Below are 13,861 nucleotides of genomic sequence, written 5' to 3'. Positions count from 1 at the left end.
ACATTAGCAAGGAAACAACTTATTTTCTGAAACCTTTATTAGAAGCTAATTCTTGAATTTGATCACTGTCTTTACATCTAAGAAAAATATACAGTCCTACCACAACACTCACACAAATATACATTAAATACAATGAAATTTGTAAAAGCACCTACTATTTGAGTTTGGGGGAAGAAAAGCAAAAGGGAGCTATTTTAAAACTGTGTATTCTAGCACAAAAAAGAGGAAAAGCTATAATATTTAATTTTTTGCTTCTGTGTACCTTGCTGTCGTATCAGATACTATCTTGAGACAACTTGTGACAAAAATCTGTATGATTTCATTTGCTTGCAGTTAATATTTCCTTATGGGTCTCAGTTTGCTTCTTGAACTTCAGAGCTGTCATTAATTGTTTTAAAAGTTTTTTTTTTTTTTTTTTTCCTTATATTCAGGCAAAATCTGCTTCCTGGAATCTCTACCCATTGGTACTCCTGAAAGTCCCTGGGTTCTGGGAGTCAGTAAGACTAGGGTTACATTACAAGATCTCTGGCAATACATTCAACCTACCTGATAGGTTTGAACCTTAATTTCCTTATCTGTAAAATGGGAATAATGGCATATATGTTGTGCCTGAGTGTGGAATATAAGAGCTTTCTACTTATCAATTTATTCTGCCTACTCCTTTGCCCCCATCCTCAAGAAGGATCTGGTATCATTGAAGAGACAAGATGGAAAAGGTTGAAACAATTAATGGTCAATATGTCAGTTTGTAATTAAGCATTAAATCACTACTATATCTAAATGAATATGTTGATTTGTGGCACATATTATAGTATGCATACTGTAAGTTTAATTTAGAACTCAATAGTTTTCAAAATCATTATAATAATTCCCCCCATAATACTTAGATGTCCTCTGTTTCCTTTTCTCTGTTTATGGCCATCTCTGTTAACTACTTTCTTATGTGCATATCAATCAATTACCAAATCATATAGATTCTATTCTTGTGGTGTTTCACACTTTATCCCATATGTTTTTCCCACTTCCTCTTCTAGTCTGGAAACTGATTAACTCCTACTTGTACTATCATATTTCACTCCAAGCTGGTCTATTTTGTCCAGTTATTTCCTTCTTCAGTTCATTCAACAGATTCCAGTTGGCTTAATCTTCTCAAGTGGAGTTCTGATCAAGAAATTGCCTTGTTTAAATACTCAATTTCATTCTTCTTGGAAGATGAAGTTCAAGCACATTTTTGGGGGAAATTAAGATTGTCTGTGACCAAACTTCACCCTGACTTACTCCTGTCTTACTCCAAACGACCCTGCTTAACAAACCCTCGGTCAGTTCAGTTCAGTTCAGTTGCTCAGTCGTGTCTGACTCTTTGCAACACCATGAGCTGCAGCACGCCAGGGCCCCCTGTCCATCACCAACTCCCGGAGTTTACTCAAACTCATGTCCATCGAGTCAGTGATGCCATCCAGCCATCTCAAACCCTAAGGCCTTGCAAATTTGATACTTGTTGCTTTCCTTTTGCACTTTCCAATCTTGTCTTTGAGTATTGCTTACCTTGAGTCTCCAATTGTCCTTGCCCTCTTTAGAATTGTTATCATCTTTAAATGCTTACATCAGATACTACCTATATATTTCTCTCTTATTTGTGCTTCTACAGTTCACTGTGGCCATTTTTAAGTGCTTATACTATTTTGCCCTGTTAACACAAATGTGTTTAATCTCCTCAACTATAAGCTGCTTGAAAGCTGTCTTTCATCCACCTCCTGAGCTAGTAAAGATGGTTTTTTTCTTTTTAAATTTTATTTATTTATTATTTTTGTCTGTGCTGGGACTTCACTGCTGCACAGACTTTTCCCTAGTACTGTGAGCAGCAGCAGCTCTCTATTGCGGTGCACAGGCTTCTCACTGCAGTGGCTTCTCTTGTCACGGAGCATAGGCTCTAGGGTGTGCTAGCTTCAATACTGCACATGGGCTCGATAGTTGCTGCTCCTGGGCTCTAGCGTACAGGTTCAGTAGTTGTGGCTCATGGGCTTAGTGGCTCAGCAGCATGTGGGATCCTTCCAGATCAGGGATGAACCCATGTCTCCTGCATTGGCCGGTGAATTCTTTGCCACTGAGCCACCAGGGAAGCCCTTAGCTAGTAAGGTTTTTAACTTGTAGACACAGAATATTTCTTTTGAGGACTCAAGTTCACTGTGAGTTGGAACAGCAGAGTTTGTTTCATAGAGGAGGACAGTCTTTGAATTTGGGCAGAAGAAAATTTGAGTGAAGATGTCTCATGACAGAAGTTTGTATAATAGAAGACAATTATTGAGTAAAGATTTGTGTTAAGGATACAGTTGGAAGTGTGTGTGTGTGTGTGTGTGTGTGTGCATGCGCTCAGTTATGTCCAACTCTGCAACCCGATGGACCATAGTCTATCAGGCTCCTGTGTCCATGGGATCTCCCAGACAAGAATATTGGAGTGGTTGCCATTTTACTTTCCAGTGAATCTTCTTGACCCAGTGATTGAACCTGCATCTCTTGTGTCTCCTGCATTGGCAGGTACATTCTTTACCACTGACCACATGGGAACCACCTACATGGATATGCATGAGTGCTTGAGTGGTTCAGTCATGTCCAACACTATGCAACTCGATTGACTGTAGAAGACCAGGCTCTTCTGTCCATGGGGATTCTCCAGGCAAGAATACTAGAGTGGCTTGCCATGACCTCCTCCAGGGGATCTTCCCAACCCAGGGATTGAACCCATGTCACTTATGTCTCCTGCACTGGCAGGCGGGTTCTTTACCACTAGTACCACCTGGAAAGCTCCACAGTTGGAAGTACTTTCAAGAAACTATAAAGGTGTCTCACTGCAGAGATCTCAAAAAAAAAAAAAAAACAAAAAAAAAAAAAAAACAAGAAAAACAACAACCCAGAGGAGTTTTAAAAGGTCTGAGAGGGAAAATAGAAAGAACATTACATGAGGAAGCAGGAGACTAGTCACAGTTTTACTTCTGAAAGTTATGAGATTTTTATAGGCCTCTGTTGTCATTGTGTGAAATTAACAGATAAGATTCAATGGTTTCTAATGTCTCCTAGCTTTAAAATTCTATGCCTATAAAGAAATAATGGGCTACTCTATGTTTTTGAGCAATTAGTGGCATATAAAAGCTGTACTAAAGAAGATAGGAAAAAGATCAAAGAAGATTAAGAAAGCTTTATAAATATAATATTTTACCCACTTTATTATTTTATATAAGTAAAAATGGTTAATAATTTGTGTTGGAATCTGTAGTTATATAAAATGTTACAGGTTAGCATGTATATCCTCATATTTTTCAGTTTATCATTTACTATTTCGATGTTGAAAATCCATACTACAGAGCCACAATAGTCTGGAGGGGTAACAAATGTTATGCAGGCTCACACTCCAACCATCCCAGACAAATGAGGTTTTATCTTTGATTTTAAACACCTCAAGGCAAACGGTACAATCTTTTCCTAGTTCAAATACATCCAATTACCTCTAATGACCCTGTTACAGTTTATTGAGTGTCTGTGATCCAGGTGCTTTTGCTGAAGTCCAAAGTAAAATTTTGCAGCCTTTTGTGAAAACTGGACAAAATGAATAAAATTACTGAGACCTTTTTCCACAAAAGTAATTTTTAATCTGAATGTTTATTGAGTACCTACTATGTGAAGGGCTTCCCAGGTGGTGCAGTGGTAAAGAATCTGCCTGCCAGTGCAGGAGACACAAGAGACGCAACTTTAATCCCTGGGTTGGGAAGATCCCCTGGAATGGGAAATGGCAACCCACTCCAGTATTCTTGCCTGGAGAATTCCATGGACAGAGGAACCTGGTGGGCTACAGTCAATGGGGTCACAAAGAGCTGCATATGACTGAACCCAACAACAGTAGTCTGCACCGTGTGAAAGAGAATGCGGCATGCCCAACACAGAGAATAAAGATGAGTAAGACAGTCTTTTATAGCGGGGAAATTGCACTTTGCTAAGATACAACCCTGATGCTGGGAAAGACTGAAGGCAGGAGGAGAAGGGGACAACAGAGGATGAGATGGTTGGATGGCACCACCGACTCAATGGACATGAGTTTGCGTAAGTTCCGGAGGTTGGTGATGGACAGGGAGGCCTGGCATGCTGCAGACCATGGGGTTGCAAAGAGTTGGACATGACTGAGCAACTGAACTGAAACAGACTGAACTTTTGAAGGGCTAACACATGGCAGTGTTAGTTGCTCAGTCATGTCCAACTTTTTACAAGTCCATGGACTGTAGCCCACCAAGCTCCTCTGTCCACGGGATCCTCCAGGCAAGAATACTGCAGTGGGTTACCATTTCCTTTCTTCAGAGGGTCTTCCCAACCCAAGGATCGAACTCGGGTCTCCTGCATTGCAGGCAGATTCTTTACCATCTGAGCCCCCAGGGACGCATATGGCAGGTATTCAATAAATGACTGTTGACAAACCAAACAATGTAGAGGTCAGAATGTAGTATGTATCACCAGAGAGATACAAAAAGTAATGGCAACTCAATATCTTAGGGTTACCAGAGAAAGTTTTTCAGGAAAGTTGTGTTTGGGCCTTGAAATTAAGTTCCTAATACAAGTTAATGTTGGAAGGTCAGCAGGGTTTTGAATAATCGGAGAGAAAAACCCCAGAAAAAGATTAAAAGGAAGGTTAGCCTAGAGTAAAATTTGAAAATTGGCGTAATTTGGCTGTATTATAAGGTAATACTGGAGAATGAAGTTAGGATGGTAATTGACCAAAAAGGTCTTCCTTCTGTGGGTAACTTGGGAGTTATCAAATATTTGTAAGAAGGGAAGTACTACCTAAGATATTTTCTTTCTCTTTTAGGCACTACATTTTGATACGCCTGTAGTGTTCTTGTTGTTGTTTTTAAAATTTATTTATTTTTTAATTGAAGGATAATTGCCTTACAGAATTTTGTTGGTTTCTGCCAGGTATCAACATGAATCAGCCTTAGGTATATATATGTCCTCTCCCTCTTGAACCCCGCTCCCAACTCCCTCCCCATCCCACCCCTCTAGGCTGTTGTAAAACTCAAGCCCCAGTTTGAGTTCCCTAAGTCATATAGCAAATTACCATTGACCGTCTATTTTACATATGGTGATAAAAGTTTTCATGCTACTCTCTCCACACACCCCACCCTCTCCTTCCCCTCCCGTGCTATGTCATAAGTCTGCTCTCAATGTCTATGTCTCCATTGCAGCCCCACAAATAATTTCATCAGTAATATCTTTCTAGATTCTGTATATATGTATTAGGTATACACATGTATATGTACATATGCATATATATGTATATGATATTTGCTTTTTGCTTTCTGACTTGCTTTACTCTGTGTAATAGGCTCTAGGTTCATCCACGTTATTAGAACTGACTCAGATGTATTCCTTTTCATGGCTGAGTAATATTCCATTGTATATATGTACCACAACTTTATCTATTTATCTATGATGGATATCTAGATTGCTTCCGTGTTTTAGCTATTGTAAACAGTGCTGCAATTGTCAGGATGCATTTAACAGGAGGCTTCCTGTGTGCTGTTTTGTATCTGTCAGGAAACCTTTGGCCCTTATTAATTCCTGAATATTCAGGAATTAAGACAAGAGACACGCCTTTCCCGGGGCTGAGGAATCCAGGCATTTCCTTTGTTAGTTTCTCATTATGATGAGAAGTACCCTCTTCTCTCTTTAATAGGGATCGCCTTGTGTTTTGTAAGTCTGAAATTTTAATCTTTATCTTTGCTGAGAATAACCACCTTGTAAGACAGTATATATGCCCACGCCCTGTTGATTAAAACATCTTTGCTCCATCAGAGCTTTGGTCCCCGTGTCTTTCTTTCTCTCTTTCTCTTTATCTCTCTATTTCTGGCTGATTCTCTGGAACGTGAAAGCCGGCTGCGTAACCCAGGGAATATTAGCCTCTTTCCTTCTTTCACTTTCTCATCGTTGACTCCGGACCACCAGGTTCTGGTCCATTAAAGGATCAACACTGCAATGAATACTGGGGTACGTGTGTCTTTTTCAGTTTTGGTTTCCTCAGGGTGTATGCCTAGGATTGGAATTGCTGCGTCATGTGGTGGTTTTATTCCTAGTTTTTAAAAGAATCTCCATACTGTCTTCCGTAGTGGCTGTATCTATTTACTTTCCCACCATCAGTGTAAGAGGGTTCTCTTTTCTCCACACCCTTCCTAAAATTTATTGTCTGTAGACTTTTTGATAATGGCTGTTCCTACTTGTATGAGGTGATATCTCACTGAAGTTTTGATTTGCATTTCTCTCAAAATGAGTGATGTTGAGCATCTTTTCATGTATTTTTTTAGTCACCTGTATGTCTTCTTTGGAGAAATGTCTGTTTAGGTCTTTTTTCCATTTTTTGATTGGGTTGTTTGTTTTTTTTGGTATTAACCTGTATGAGCTGCTTGGATATTTTGAAAACTAATCTCTTGTCAGTTGTTTAATTTGCTATTATTTTCTCCCATTCTGAGGCTCGTCTTTCCACCTTGTTTACAGTTTCCTTTGCTGGGCAAAAGCTTTTAAGCTTAATTAGGTTTCATTTGTTTATTTTTGTTTTTATTTTCATTACTCTAGGAGGTGAATCATAGAGGATCTTGCTGTGATTTATGTCATAGAGTTTTCTGCCTATGTTTTCCTCTAAGAGATTTTTAGTTTCTGGTCTTACATTTAGGTTATTTCATAAGCCCACAGCAAACATTATTCTCAATGGTGAAAAAGTGAAAGCATTCCCTCTAAGATCAAGAACAAGACAAGAGTGTCCACTCCCACCACTATTATTCAGCATAGTTTTGGAAGTCCTAGCTACAACAATCAGAGAAGAAAAGAAAAAAAAAAAAGAAAAAGAATCCAGATCAGAAAATAAGAAGTAAAACTCTCATTCTTTGCAGATGACATGATACTATACATAGAAAACCCTAAGGATACTATCAGAAGATTACTAGAGCTAATCAGTGGATCTAGCAGAGTCACAGGATACAAAATCAATACACAAAGATCACTTGCATTCCTATATACTAGCAATGAAAAATCAGAAAGAGAAATTAAGGAATCAATCTCATTCACCATTGTGACTAAAAGAATAAAAGATCTAGGAATAAACCTACCTAAGGAGACGAAAGAACAGTATACAGAAAACTATAAGACCCTAATGAAAGAAATCAAAGATGACATAAATAGGTGGAGAGATAGTTCATGTTCTTGGATTTGAAGAATATATATTGTGAAAATGACTATACTACCAAATGCAATCTACAGATTCAATGTGATCTGTATCAAAATACATTTTCCACAGAACTAGAGCAAAAAAAATCCACAATTCACGTAAAAGACCCTGACTAGCCAAAGCATCTTGAAAAAGAAGAGTGGAGCTGAAGGGGTCAATATCCCTGACTTCAGAGTGTACTACAAAGCTACAGTCATCAAGATAGTATGGTATTGGCACAAAAATAGAAATATAGATCAAGGAACAAGGTAGAAAGCCCAGAGATAAATCCAAGCACCTATGGGTACCTTATTTTTTACAAAATAGGCAAGAATATACAATGGGACAAAGATAGCCTCTTCAATAAGTGGTACTGGAAAAACTGGACAGCTCCATGTAAAAGAATGAAATTAGAACACTTCCTAACATTATATAGTGGTTTTTACATAGCACCTTCAATACTTGGGCTTCCTTGGTGGCTCAGATGTAAATAATCTGCCTGCAATGAGGAGACCTGGGTTAACACCTGGATCGGGAAGATCCCCTGAAGAATGGAATGGTTCCACTCCAGTATTATTGCCTGGAGAATTCCATGGACAAAGGAGCCTGGTGGGTTACAGTTCATGGAGTTGCAAAGAGTCAGACATGACTGAGTGACTAACACTTTTTCAGTGCTTAGAAATGCATGTACTGAAAATATAAAACAAAAACAAAAAATCGTGTATCAGCCTTCTTATTTTTCACACTCTGAGGAGCAGGGCTTCTTCCCTGGTGGCTCATAAGGTAAAGAATCCATCTACAATGCAGGAGAACTGGGTTTGATTCCTGTGTCAGGAAGAACCCCTGGAGGAGGAAATGGCAACCCACTCGAGTATTCTTGCCTAGGAAATCCCATAAACAGAGGGATTTATGTAAGTATCATAAATTCACAGTTTAAAAGTGTTTTCTTTAGCACATAACAAAAAACTCTGGATTTTTATTATTTAGTGTTTCTTGCCCTAAAATAATGCCAGAAAAAAAAATATTTTTCGATTTCCAATCATTAAGAGGGAAAGGTATGTATTTCAGGCAATGTCTTCATTAAATAATTTAAATTTTCAAGGGATACTGGATGTTATATTCATTTGGTTCTGGAAGATATAATCTTAATGTACTTGTATGTTAAAAATGCAATTACATGTTAATTAAACTTACACGCAGAGTTCCAAAGAATAGCAAGGAGAGATAAGAGTCTTCCTCAGTGATCATTGCAAAGAAATAGAGGAAAACAACAGAATGTGAAAGACTAGAGATCTCTTCAAGAAAATTAGAGACACCAAGGGAACATTTCAGGCAAAGATGGGTTCAATACAGGACAGAAATTGTATGAACCTAACAGAAGCAAAAGATATTAAGAAGAGGTGGCAAGAATACACAGAAGAACTGTACAAGAAAGATCTTCACAACCCAGATAATCACAATGGTGTGATCACTCACCTAGAGCCAGACATCCTGGAATGTGAAGTCAAGTGGGTCTTAGGAAGTATCACTACAAACAGAGCTAGTGGAGGTGATGGAATCCCAGTTGAGCTATTTCAAATCCTGAAATATGACACTGTGAAAGTGCTGCACTCAATATGCCAGCAAATTTGGAAAACTCAGCAGTGGCCACAGGACTAGAAAAGGTCAGTTTTCATTCCAATCCCAAAGAAAGGCAATGCCAAAGGATGCTCAAACTACTGCACAATTGCACTGATCTCACACACTAGTCAAGTAATGCTCAAAATTCTCCAAGCCAGGCTTTAGCAATACATGACCTGTGAGCTTTCAGATGTCCAAGCAGGTTTTAGAAAAGGCAGAGAAACCAGAGATCTTATTGCCAACATTCGCTGGATCATCAAAAAAGCAAGAGAGTTCCAGAAAAACATCCATTTCTGCTTTATTGACTATGCCAAGCCTTTGACTGTGTGGATCACAACAAACTGTGGAAAATTCTGAAAGAGATGGGAATAACAGACCACTTGACCTGCTTATTGAGAAACCTGCATGCAGGTCAGGAAGCAACAGTGAGAACTGGACAAGGAAAAACAGACTGGTTCTAAATAGGAAAAGGAGTATGTCAAGGCTGTATATTGTCACCCTGCTTATTTAACATATGCAGAGTACATCATGAGAAATGCTGGGCTGGATGAAGCACAAGCTGGGATTAAGATTGCCGGGAGAAATATCAATAACCTCAGATATGCAGATGACACCACCCTTATGGAAAAAAGTGAAGAAGAACTAAAGAGCCTCTTGATGAAAGTGAAAGCAGAGAGTGAAAAAGTTGGCTTAAAGCTCAACAATCAGAAAACTAAGATCATGGCATCCAGTTCCATCACTTCATGGCAAATAGATGGGGAAACAGGGGAAACAGTGGCTGACTTTATTTTGGAGGGCTCCAAAATCACTGCAGGTGGTGATTGCAACCATGAAATTAAAAGATGCTTACTGCTTGAAAGGAAAGTTCTGACCAACCCGGATAGCATATTAAAAAGTAGAGACATTACTTTGTCAACAAAGGTCCATCTAGTCGAGGCTATGGTTTTTCCAGTGGTCATGTGTGGATGTGAGAGTTGGACTATAAAGAAAGCTGAGCATTGAAGAATTTATGCTTTTGAACTGTGGTGTTGGAGAAGACTCCTGAGAGCTCCTTGGACTGCAAGGAGGTCCAACAAGTCCATCCTAAATGAAATCAGTCCCGGGTGTTCATTGGAAGGACTGATGTTGAAGCTGAAACTCCAATATTTTGGCCACCTGATGTGAAGAACTGACTCATTTGAAAAGACCCTGATGTTGGGAAAGATTGAAGGCAGGAGGAGAAGGGGACAACAGAAGATGAGATGGTTAGATGGCATCACCGACTCAATGGACATGAGTTTGTGTAGACTCCGGGAGTTGTTGATGGACAGGGAGGCCTGGCATGCTGTGCTTTGAGAGGTCGTAGGGAGTCAGACATGACTGAGTGACTGAACTGAACTGAACTGAAACTTACATGTAAGTTAAAATTACATGTTAAATAAACTGAAAAATTCCAGTTAAGTTTTCAACTTTAAATTCTTTTACAAGTGGATAATTTCACACTTACTGGTCAGAAGTTTTTCCCTCAAGTTATGCACATATATGTCCCAAATTTAAAGTCATAAACATCTATCATAAAATACAAAGATATTATGGAAGATATTTATTCTCCCTATTATTGAATTATACACTCAAACCCTTTGCCAGGTAACATTTTATTATCTTCTACCATGACAGGTGCAATAGATTTTCTCACCACATTGATGTTGGGCTTGCTCATGTGACCTGCTTTAGCAAAGTATAAGCAGCCATAATAAGAACTGGTTTTGAGTGTAGTGGTGTAATAAGCATCATCTCTTGAGACACCACTGCCCACCATGAGAGGAATATGCCCTGAGTAATCTCTGGTCCCTCAAGGATGAAGACAAATGAAACAGAGTTGAACTTGACCTTCTGGAAACTAATCCAGCCTAATCAATCCCTGATGAGCCCTGCTGAGATATGTAGATCTATGGGTAACCCATAGTTTGATGTGTGAGAAGAGAATTGTTTGTTTTTATTAGTCACTGAGACTTTAGGGTTGCTTATGATTCAGCATAATTGTGGCTGTCATTGACTAATACATGTGTTACTTTATAATATTTTGATAGCTATGTTTCCTAAATAATGGGGAGAAATAAATGGACTGTTAAGACCATGAGATTTATTATAATAAATTAAATGTTAATTAAATGCCTCAATATAAATATGTCTCAATGATGGTAGTAAAATTTTGGTAACTGAAAATATAGTCTTCTCTGGAAACCATTTTTAATCTCATGAGTCCCACAAGCAAGTTCAAACTAAAAAGGTGATCAGGCTCTACAGTTTTTAGGAAAGCTGTAAATCATTTGAAAGTACTACTCCTCTAACATTTTATAAAGTTTCCCTTCTTATCTTAAAGCACAGCATTAAACAATTGCCTGTCTCTTTAGAGGCTTCCCAGGTAGCTCAGTGGTAAAGAATTTGCCTGCCAGTTCCAGAGATGCAAGTGATATGTGTTCGACGTCTGGATTGGAAAGATCCCCTGGAGAAGGAAATGGCACTCAACTCCAGTATTCTTGCCTGGAAAATTACATGGAGAGAGGAGCCTGGTGGGCTACAGTCCATGCGGTGGCAAACAGTCCAACACAACTGAACACACATGAATATATGTCTCTTTAGATCATTGATCAGCTGCACATTGTCATCTCTATAATTTAGTTGCTACAGACCGTGATGCAGAGCCTGGATTACCTGCTGAATCAATGGACATGAGTCTGAGTAAGCTCAGGAAGATGGTTGAAGGACAGGGAAGCCTGGCGTGCTGCAGTCCATAGAGTCACAAAGAGGTGGACACGGCTGAGTGACTGAATGATGATGAGTTTAGGAATTGGCTTAGAATAAGTGGCCAAAAGGTGATAATATACAAAAAAGTTTTGTAACCTTAAAACGATGTACAAAATGTTTGGTAGGAAAAAGTTCCAGTGTCATATGAGGATATACTTATGAATCATAAATGCAGTTGAAAAAATTCCTCAATTTTAATGGATGGCCTGCATTATTCAAATAAGCTCATCTAAAATTTTTTAGCATGCATATATATATGAAAAAATATAAAAAGTTGTATAATTATAGAGTGAATATTTCCATTTCAGATGTCAGAGACATCTTGTCAAAAGCCAAGAACTATGAGCAAGTGGATGAAAATACTTTGCTTCATAAACAAGTTGGCCTATTTTATTGGCCTACTTTTTTAGAAAGGCAATTTCCTTTTATTTATAGCAATTGTTGAACAATTAAAATATTATTTCACAATACGATGGGAAGAAATAGGGTTATTAAGACAATTCCCTTTCAATGAGACTAAAACCATTTTTCACACATTTGTCTATCAATACATAAAAGACTCACCAAGTAGATGTTTTGTTATGCATCTCCAATTCAAATTTCTCAGTTTCAGGATGAACATATTTTGAAAATGATTTGTAGTAATGAAATAATTATAATTTATATTAGCAAATTAATATACTAATTTACTAATTAAACAATTAATTAGTAACTTGTTTAATTTACTAATTAAACAATTAGGTAAGATTTCCACATTTGGTAGAATTAGAACTGATTTAATAAAACTTGTATTTAGTTGGTTAATTCTTAAAAGGAAAAAGAAATAATTATAACTATATACTTCACTTTTTAAAGCATATATAGTTTTTTTTTTTTTTAATATTTGAATATCATAGTTACTTTGTTGAGGTTTTTTTTCAGGATCATAATGTTACCTCTATCCATCCTCCAATTAAGCATAGGTATTTATTAATTTTGTAATTGGTTACACATATTTTTAAGAAGTTAAGCTCTCAGCATCTAAAACAATATAATTAGGGACAAGAAAGATAAGCTCAACTAATGAACATAGTGTTGAAAATAGAATTTTGAAAAATTCAGTGAACTCTTGCTTAGCATGTCACTGAAAACCTTTTGTTATTTTCTGCCAGGTGTCTGGATAGACAGAAGCTTTCCCATGTTTGACAGAACTGTGCAAAGCCCAATTAGTTCTTCAGCTTTACAAACGTCTGTTCTTTCCTGAGAAGTAACTCCAAACAATTTCTAAGCAATCAGAAGTTATTCATGTTATAAAAAGTTTAGGAATACCTCAGCTTAGTTTTATTTTTAAAGACAGACAGAGAATGTCACAAACACAAGCTTCAGACAGAATCTACAGTACATTAGGTCTGGTGCTTCACCCACATTAAAAAGATCAATAGCCAAGGTAATGGAGAGGAACTGAATGTACAAAAGAGAAAAGCAGACGAGAAATAAAATATTGGAACTGTGTGAATATGTGTCACATTTTAGATTGCATGTAAATTTAGCATTTAATTTATATAGTATCTATATTATGCTGTATTATTTCAGGTTTAATTGTCCCCCGAACTATGGTATAAACTTGAAGCAGACTTTGTTTTTTACATGCTCTTTATATTTCTTAACTCAGAGCCAAGCCTAGTGCTGAAGCGCCAATAAATAACTGTTAATAAATTGATAAAGATCCTAATTCAAATTTGACAGGACACTGAAGTGTTATCATATTCATTGCAAACAATATAGCCGTTAGGGATTAAAATTTAGATGATGTACAGCTTTTGGTTTCCTCACCTTTTTTATTTCTAATTTTAAAATTGCATTAACTGCCAGTGACTGAAATTTCTATGACAGTTTTCACTGTAGTTTAAAAATATTTCTTTCCCATTTAAATGTGTCCTTAAGTGTGCATTTAAGTGTATCTTCTTTATTGTCTTTTCCTCTTCCTTTTGTTTTGTGAAAAAAGGAAAAGTATGCCATGTGTTCTTTAAGAATTGCTTTCTTCACTTTCAGGCACACACTAAGATCAGATGAAGTGAAAGACTATTCTTTTTTACAGTCCTTTTATTTTCACTTCCCAGCTGAAGTTTGGGAGAAGAAATTTTTGAAATTCAATAAATAATTATGGGAATCCATTCTTCACTCATCTGGAAGCCCCAAAAGAAGAGAGGTAAGTCAAAGATAGTCATGATGGCACAT

At 37.5% G+C, this 13,861-nt stretch overlaps 1 long non-coding RNA gene across 2 annotated transcripts in view; it reads left to right on the top strand.

The window, feature by feature from the left end:
- Positions 1-13,861, top strand: part of LOC139031052 (uncharacterized) — a 116,368-nt gene that overhangs the window by 11,062 nt on the left and 91,445 nt on the right. The window contains exons 2-3 of one of the 2 annotated variants that reach the window (XR_011483476.1): positions 8,045-8,148; positions 13,744-13,832. This is a non-coding gene — a long non-coding RNA (uncharacterized lncRNA). The remainder of the gene's footprint in view (positions 1-8,044; positions 8,149-13,743; positions 13,833-13,861) is intronic. The other variant, XR_011483475.1, reaches the window with a different exon arrangement.

The sequence above is a fragment of the Odocoileus virginianus genome, chromosome 25, assembly GCF_023699985.2.
Source record: "Odocoileus virginianus isolate 20LAN1187 ecotype Illinois chromosome 25, Ovbor_1.2, whole genome shotgun sequence".
NCBI classification, from domain to species: domain Eukaryota; kingdom Metazoa; phylum Chordata; class Mammalia; order Artiodactyla; family Cervidae; genus Odocoileus; species Odocoileus virginianus.
Note: the sequence above shows the minus strand (reverse complement) of the source record. Positions and strands in the feature narration are given on the sequence as shown.